The following is a 9851-nucleotide window of genomic DNA, read 5'->3' as shown; positions in this document are numbered from 1 at the left end:
TTAAAACAAAAAGTGGTTCCACTTAATCACGTATATCTTACGAACCTATTTAACAATGTTAATATGCAATAAGGCAAATGAAAGCTAATAAAATAATTCATAAACAATAGTATAGCTCATTATCTAACAAAAGCCATATGAATTCAAATTTAAACTTTAATCCCAATTCCAAGCATTTTAATTAAAATTTCTAAAATAATTTTGGGTATGCAGTTTTATAGCTTATTAAAAATTTGTATAATAAAGTGGCATCAAATCACATATTATTTATTACAACATAACACAATCCAGAATACATAAGCACTATTGACCAATTAAGCAATTACTAATATCAGTGTTGGTATTAAGATAACAATGAACTAAATCCTTTGCTCTTCTTGGTGCCTAATGAGAGTGCAAATCACGAAATTCCTTTAATAGCCTTAGTATACGTATGCACACGATGATGAGAATGCAAAATGTCGTTCACGCTTTCGCAAATATGCATGGCTATAAATTCTAATCTAAGAACCGAACTCATTTGTGTGAAGCATATGCAATAGAGTCATTTCCGTAAACGTTTCTGCACACATTTACAAACGCAAATGTACTCTGATAACTTCTCACATGTGTTTTGAATATTTGCACAATCGTTGATGAGTGGGGTTAAATTGAAATTTTCGTTTCTCCTAAGATAACTATTTTGTTTCTAACATACATAGTTCCAAAAGGAAGAAGTACCCATTAATTCACTTATTGCTATGTATACTTTTCTTTGCTCTATATGTGGTAAGAACTCAACGATGTTGAGGGTAAACATAACAATAACAACAACATAAGATGCACATGTTGACCAGGAGCGTACTTCGATATGGTATGCGAAGTTACAAAATGGGAAGTTGCCAACATTCCACTAACTGGCAACTGGCATTGCTATAAATAACAAAGTATTGGCAAACATTAGTCTTTGCTTCGAAATTAACGATGACACATGAATATATGCACATGTGCTAGTGCGTTTGTGTGCGAGAATTTACAAATGCATGGCAAGTTCTCAAGTACCACAATTTTAGCTATATCAATCCTGCTCGCTTGGCCATGGCTGTCTAACTTCATTTGCTCTATTAAATCTCCGGCAAAACAAGATCTGCTGCATTCATTTATTCTTGCACTTCAGTTCCGTTATTGCATGTTTAGTTTTCTTAGTACGGGTTTTACTTGAGTCGTTTTTATAGTGTGTTTTCACTAATAACATTTTATCCTCTTTGGTTTATTTAAGTCCTTGCACAAATCTTTGGAAGCGTACATGTACATATACATATTTATATCGTAATGGGTGGAAACTAGGAGAGAACTCATTGCCAAAAAATGAATAGTTGCGTATACGCACCGCACTTCCTGCCCCTGGAACTACCTATGTACATACTAGGGATGTTTCGAATGCCATATTTTTTACATTCCCGAATGCTAATGCAAATGCGAATGCGAATGTTAGGAATGACATTAAAAAAGCTGTAATCAACTTAATTCATCATTTTTATTACTTAAAAATTTGGCAAATTATTAGAGCATTAAACGAGTGCCTAACCTATACAGTGTTTAAATCTAGCAGTTAAAGTTCAAAAGGGGCATATTATATTTAAAAAAAAAAAGTAATTTTTTATGGGACGAAAATGTTCATCCTAGACAAACACTTTTGCCGCGGAAATTGAAACAGTCCGTCCTTATTGCTATACGAATGTTGTAAGAGTATTATATTTTTAACCGGCTTTAAAAAAAGGAGGATGTATCAACTTGTCGGAATGTTTTTTTTATGTAAGTATGTTACCGTATAACTTTGGACCACGTATCGGCATCTTTTAAAATAAAGGGTGTACCTCAAAGGTAGTCTCGTACTAATTTGGTTTAGATCCGATCGTTGCATAATGAAGAATTAACGATAAGTATATCTGTGCTAGTTAGACATTAAAGATAGCCTATCCAATAAAATACGTGTTTTGCACTGTCTCGCTTTGCACCCGTTTTGAAGTAGTTCGCAGACAGCTTCGAAATCACTAATGCGAAACTAGCGTTTTGACAGACTGTTTTTTAAGTTTACTGCAGGGTGATTTCCTTTCGTTTTCGTATTTCAAACACACACGCATTAGAGTTGCTAAATTAATTTAAAAAGTCCACCGTAGCCAAAAAATGCATAAAAACGTGTACATACATATTTATACATACATCATCTTTTTATGTGATTATACAACTGATTGTCATTTTGAACTGTGACACATGTACATATGTACATACAATTGTAAATAAATGTTGTATAGTCACTCTACTGTCGACAGTTAATTAAAAAATCTTACGCAATAGTGAACGGCGTACATATTTGCAAAATTACCTTTCAGACATTGCGCAAAAAAAGCAACGAACTCTAGCAAACTGTGTATCAGGGTGTCCAGATTGTTTCAAAAAAAGCGCAATTTCTGAAAATAAATCGCCAAAAATCGTCATTTTTTTTAAACAAAATTCATGAAATCGATTTAACAAATGTTTTATTTTAAAAATGAAATCTTGTTATAATGTAGTTTTTAAAACCAAAAACGAATATAATGCCTTCAGAGGGTAATAATATATAACACAAATCACTTATATAATAGTGATGTACAAACAATTTTCTTTAAAAATACACATACTTTTTAAACATATGTGTTTCAACACATTTTGCAATTATTAAATTTATTATAACTCATATTAGTTGATCAATCACACAATCCGCTTTTAAGAGCTCGACGCTAAAAATAAAATAACAACCTATAATAAGGCGAGATCAGCTATTTCCACAATTTCTTCAAAATCGCCTATAGTGTCTGAATTATTTGCATTTCTGTTGTTGCCATATATTCAGCTTTTCAACCTGGATAACATACTATTTGATATTGGAAACGTTTTGCAGCTGAAACTATTAGCCTTCATATAACACTTTATTCGAACTATTAAATTAAGGTTTTCCAACCTCATCCTATTTCGAATCTTAGTTTTGGTTGAATTCATTATGGAAAAAACGCGCTCAACAAAGCATGTGAGTGCGGCAAGAATAACAATATGAAGGCTTCTTTACTTATATTTCCAAACATTTTATTGCCTGTTGCGGTTTTCACTCCGTAAACAATTATCCAAAATTCTCCAGAGTCGCACGGAATGGTTCTAAAAAAAGTTATTCCATGGGAAAGTTAAAAGATTTAAATATTCAGTTTCCGCTGCTTTTCTTTCCCTCAAAGTCAAATAGTGAGTTGGCAGGTCCCTGAAACTCGCCCTCTTGTGATTCACATACTTTTCTAGTGACAAAATCAAAGCTTTTTTAAAAGCATTTATTTGACTAGGGACCGGTTGTTCAATGTCTGACCCTCTACCTCCGATTAGTGCCAATCAGACATTGAACAAGCGGCCCTAGGTAATCGTTTTAAAAGTTCTTCGATTAGGGTGATTAAAAATTTTTTAGTCTTTTAATATGCTTTAAGTCAAGTTTAACACGCAGTTCATTAGCCTCTTCTGTAAAATTACGGTGGAAAACTAAGTTTTGTATAGGTATTTTTATAACTGGAAAAAATTTAATTGAAGGGAAAAAACCGCCAAATATCGCCAATGGCGATTTGCTAAATATTTACGCGCAAATAACCAAAAAAAAACGCCAAATCTGGACACTCTGCTGTGTATTCATAAACTGCATGCAGGTGCGCCGCGGCGCTTGATTGATTATGGCGTTGTTTTCGTTGGAATGTATGTAGGTATGTACATACATATGTATCGTCGTTAAAAGTACAAAACCGCGTATCGCCATTCCGAAAACCGCGTTACTGACATTTGCTGCCAAAAATTGGATTTGCTCACACAAGCTCTTGGCTCAATCCTTATCCATTCGTCCTGAAATATACTAGCCAGAAATGCAATTGCTTTATAAAAAAGAAAACTATTTTGAAATATGAGTGTTTTTACTCTCTAGAAAATAATTTATGCAACCTCATTTACGCTGTTTTGCATTATCTTGATACGCGGTTTTGTACTTTAAACGACGATATGTATATGTATTATATCATCAAGTGACTTAGTCTAAACAATGAAAATCTGCTATGAATGGTCTCAAAATATAACTCGATTATCCTTAATTTTTCGTAAACTATCTTTTCTTGCTAAGTCCAAAACCATCTTACTCTAGATAAGGTTACATAAATCTAGATATTTACTTAAGTATAATGTATTTTTGTGCTACCACACGATATCTCCTTTAATATTTTATCAAATTCAATGAATAATACCTGATCCTTAAGAGAGGAAGCTCACGCACGGGCGAAAGATAGCACGTTGTTCAAAATTATTTATTTTTGGAAAAATGGTGTTTCTAATAAAAAGGTAGAAGCACTGTATCCAATCAACCCGGTACCACATCTTCCATAATACTTCATCGAATTTAATGGCTGAAATACCATTAAAATATGATGCCATTTGAAGGGCAGCTTCCCCTGGTTAGGTACAAAGCAAAAACTTTTGAACACATACCTGTTCAAAATTTGGTGACTTAGATAAAAACATGAGAGGTAAATTAAAAAAAATTGCCAAATTGAAAATTCCGTAAACAAGTAATTTTTAGCAAAACAAAAAACCGACTTCAACTCTCATATAAAAAAATATATATATATATATATATCTCATGATCCAATGATCGGATCTTAATCCGCTTAGTATGGGACCACCTCTGAGACACTACCTTTCCGATGCAAAAAGAATTATCGAAATCGGTTGACGTGGTCCAAAGTTATGCGGTAACATACATAAAAAAAAAAAATAATTAAATAAAATAAAAATAAAAAAATATTCCGACGAACCGATAACCTCCTCCTTTTTTGGAAGTCGATTAAAAATGATTTTCCACAGAGCGATTTCAAAATGAAAAATGTAAGTTAATACTTGTTTACTTAATTAATTTAGTTAATTCCAATGATTTGAAATGTACTCGGCAAAAAAACTGTATTCTTAATCGGAATGCAATCTCAACCAGAGTCGATATAGTAAACCCGACAAAGAAATTGAATCGTATGTTGAAGAAAGTCGGACTGACAAGAGATATACACGTAGATCCTGTTTTTTGCCCCTCTGAAAGAATTTAAAAATTCTATACAAATTTCTTTTGTTTGAAATGCAACCGTGGACACTAGCTGGCAGAAAAACTTGCAAATTTGCGTTCGTACAGAAAATTGCAAGTTTCTCTACATGAGAGAGAATTTGGGAGCATTTTTTCTTACTATCTGATATTTTGAGTGATAATTCTCGCTGGATTTTCGACGAACAAACCTATTGTCTTCCTAGAGGGCCTTTTCAGACTGACCGATTCTCAATACACTCAAATAGAAACCAAAACACATAAAAAACGCTGTATAAATTTCCCTTCAATTTTAAGGCAGTAAAACAACGACCTTAAGTTAACATCAACCGAGGCCATATGTTGACAAGGGATGCAAAATCACAGTTACACAAAAGAACTGGTCAGTTTTTTCAGAAATCCCTTCAATTCTGATGTAAAATATGATGCCAAAAGACTGCAGATCTCACATTTAGATGACCGGTCATATGACCGGCAGATGTGTCGTAGGATTCCCAGAGAGTTTTGCTTTACATATAAATTTGTGCTCTTTTATTTTCATTTTGACTCACTTCAGTGTTGGTTCCTTTAATTCAAGTTGGCATTCGGTTTTTGGAATTTAAATAAGTTCCCAGCAAAAAAGTTTGTTTAAAAAAATACATATGTATACATAGTGCTTGAAAATATCAATTTTTTCCTTACCTTAAACTTTTGGGAGTGGGCAAAAATGATGTTTTGTAATTTAGGCAGAATTGAATATGCGCTATCTGGGAAGACAATATCTACATGTAATATTTGTTCTGTTTGTTGGCACTATATCCAAACACAAACGCATCTTAAGTGTCTTAACAGTGAAACAATTTCTTATTTTCTAAGTTTGCGAATAAAACTTCACACTTAAAATTAAGACATTTATAACAAACATTTTATGAAGAAAATCCCTTCTTCGTTTAAAATATAAATAAACGAAATCGGCCCAATTGCATACAACCCTGCCTGACAAGAAAATTTTCTCCCCGATAAGGCTAGCAGCCATTTCTAACAGATTTTGGGTCGCTTAGTCAAAAATGGAAACATATATACATATTTAAAATTTAAGAAAACAAGGCAAATAGCAAAATCGGCTAAAAACGGCTAATTTTTTTCTGCAAAACGGCTGCCGGCTAAATCGAAATTTCTCCGGCTGTTTGCTATCGCAACCGGCTAAATCTAGCCGGAAAACGGCTAAAATGGCAACACTGCCAGCAATGAACGCTAGCGCTGAAAGGCTTTCTCTTCTTTGCATCGAAGCAGAAATTGGCACAGAACATCAATGCTGCAGGGAAGATTGAATAAATTATTAGTAAATCCAGAAGAATTGATGGAAAGATTTTTCTATATGGGCAGCATCAATTTCAGTGTCTAAAATGGTGGCAGGTAACAATAATAGTGGTGCGAAATAAAGTCAACAAAGATTTGGAAATACAGTAAATGATGCTATTTCCTCATTCAAATGAAAATAGCGTCAACAATGCTTAAAGTATTTCGATTCAAAGAAAAAATGTTTTTCTTGCATCGTAAGTGAAATATGAATGTTGTTACAATAAACATTGCCCCGCAAGTGTTGTTTCCGTAGATGAAATCCTCAGTACTATTAATCAACACACAAGCATGAACCACCACCAATTGATTTTATTAAACAATTTAGAATTACGAATATAATAAAAGCACGGTGCGAAAAACCAAACGCAAAAAGAGCTGGAATACGAGAAATATTTGAAGAAAGAATGTAGAAATAATCATTAACTTGCAAAACATGTTTCGTTTTCAAAAATAAAGCGAACACTAGAAAAAAACAGTGGATTGTCGCCATGTGCAAAAACCCGACCTTGTGCCTTCTGACGACCACAAACCCGCAGATAAATGTGTCCTTGGAAGACATGAACGTGACTTGTTGGCGAAAATGTTGGACCAAATAAAAAATAATAATTATGGGCGCGACGAGTCCACCGGGTCCGCCTCATCAGCTTATAATTTGAACTATCACCGAGCTGAGGACTGCCACGTCTATGCTTGCTTCAGAATCATACCAAACCCGATTTCCTTTGATTCTATGGATTCCATTCAAAGCAGTCACGATGCTGCGTCGTGGTCTTCTAACAAGATTCAAATGTCGCTTCTCAGAAACCGTCACAGGTTCCTTGGTAAATTGTTGAACATCCGAAGGTTAAATATTTATTTTATAAAAAGAAGTGCCAACAAAGATGGGTTGATTTTCTATCATTTAAAACCAGCTTTGTTTATTGGCTTTATAATTTTTCTACGTTCAAAGTCTTTGAGCAACATTCAGAGCGCAGAGAACACTTTAGATTGAGCTCAATATATCGACAAATAAAAACAGAGAAATAAAACAATAAATAACTAGTCTTGGGCTCAATAAAATTTTAACAATATTTATATGTATTAATTGTTAATATTACGTCATAATGCAAAATGGGGTTGGATATTTTTACACAAAACCTTTTGAGATAAACCTTATCCCAGCGCTCCATGCTTACGTACGTTTCAGTGAATGTGTGGGTTTATGAAGTTGTTTTCAAATTTTTGTTACAAACATATTCCAATATAATTATGTAACACATGTACATTAATGTGCACGTACTTCAATCTAATGCAGTTATTACACACATTTATAGCTGAATGAAACATTAAAATGTAGCAAGACATACACAAAAGTTGAAGTGTTTCAAACTATAAAATATTTTATGTTTTTGCAGCACCAGTAAAGCATCGTCTGCATACATACTACATAGAAAAGCACAAAGCACCTTAGTATGCACCTAAATGCCGGTAATTGCATCTGCTTAGCTAAAGCCAAAGCCAAATACAAGAAATTAACCGTTTAATTTGAAAGTGGCATAAGTCATTTCAAGCCGTTTGATTTCAATGATCGTTTACCAGTGTCTGAATGCATCTGCTATTCGTTAAACTTCATGAGCTTAAGGCAAAAAGTTTTGCCAATTAGTTTTTGAGGAATGGGACGATTTACATATGCATTCAATTAGAAGAACCAACCATTTAAATACAAGACGTGGAAATGACTTATGCCAGTTTCAAAATATCGGTTCAAATGGAATCACTTGAGGCATCACTTGCAATACATAGCTATTTGCTATAGACATTTCGAAAGCTGCTGCCACCGCTGCATCAGTTCCTTTCCCTTTCTCGTACCTATTGTGGCATGCATAAATAGTTGCAATGAACATACTAATTGTTACATACATATGTACATACATTAAGTAGGGTCGTCCATGTCGGTTATTAAGCTAGAGATAATGGCTAGGATAGAAATTCTTTTAAAAAACATTTGAATCGGGAGCCGATATTAGGATAAAAAAATGTTTTTTTTTTAAGATCATCATTATTATTAATCGAAGGCTAAGTGGAAGATCGACCTTTACCGGCAGCTAGTTTTAAAACGCCCTATCTCATAAAATGGCTCAAGAATGCCCTACTTCAGAATTTGGTTGAAGAACGCTCTATCTCAGAATTTGGTTCAAAGCGCCCTATCTCAACTGAAAATATATTAAAAATATGTTAATGTAGGACGCTTTTGAAACTGCAGCTGAGATAGGGCATTTTTGAACCGAATTCTGAAATAGGGCATTCTTCAATAAAATTCTGAAATTGGGCGTAGTTGAAAAATTTTCTGAGATGGGGCGTTTTCGGACCGGCTGCCTAGATGGGTCGATCTTCCTCTCAGCCGTCGATATATGAGCCGTTTATTTTGAAAGTGGCATAAGACAATAAAAAAAATCCAGTTAATGATAACATGGATTACACCGAGCAAAAGCCAATTTTGCCAAACAAATATATACTCCCAAAACTAGGAGCCAAATATAGTAAAACTGCGTTTTTAGGATTTTTTTAAATATCGTATATTTATAAGCAATGCAGTAGGCTTCTGATATTTTTCATACATATACATATATAGTTAGGATCAAATCTTGATATTTGTAGGGTGTAGCGAAGCGCGCCGGGTAAGCTAGTACTTATATAAATATGTACGTACAAACAAGTTAAGTAAAAGCTTTTAAAAAAATGAACGAAACCATCAACAAAAAATTGCTACTTTAAACTTGCATTTACCTTATCTTATTACATTAAAAGAGCAATTCTAGGGTTCTCGGAAACGGCTCTAGCGATTGTGATGAAATTTTGTACACAGATAATGTTTTGGACTTTAAGGTTATCTGAATAGGCAATATATCCGAAAAGACTCGCATAAGGTTCCCAACTAAATATTCGAAATTAGTAACAAATTAAGTAAAACATCATAACATGGGTGTCAAATGGAAGGTATTTTAAAGACCCCTAATTCAAAAATATTTTTAATAAGGTTTCTACCTATTTTGCATCGCATATTTATTTAAGTTTTTGTTTAGAAAAAAAGTTAAAATATTACTATTCACGCGTACCAAGCGAAGGTTCTTAAACAATGCTTTCCCTATACACAAAATGGTGTATTTTAGGATAATAGTGTAAGGTGGTCACTTATTTGTATAAAATGAAAGGTATTGTTGAGAACTTTGGTCAGAAAATATTCAACTTTTTTTTATGTATACATAGTACATATACGCTCAAGATATATACCATAAAAACTGTGTATAAAATTGTTAATGACAAAACCGAAAATTACTCAACAATGCAGACGCCATATAGGAAAAACTGATTTACTACGAAATATAAATAAGGTGGCAGCACTATAGGC

This window comes from Rhagoletis pomonella, unplaced genomic scaffold (genome assembly GCF_013731165.1).
Source record: "Rhagoletis pomonella isolate Grant_MI unplaced genomic scaffold, Rhpom_1.0 Rhpom_scaffold_00006, whole genome shotgun sequence".
Lineage (NCBI taxonomy): Eukaryota > Metazoa > Arthropoda > Insecta > Diptera > Tephritidae > Rhagoletis > Rhagoletis pomonella.
The sequence above is the reverse complement of the archived record's forward strand: the minus strand, read 5'-3'. Positions refer to the sequence as shown.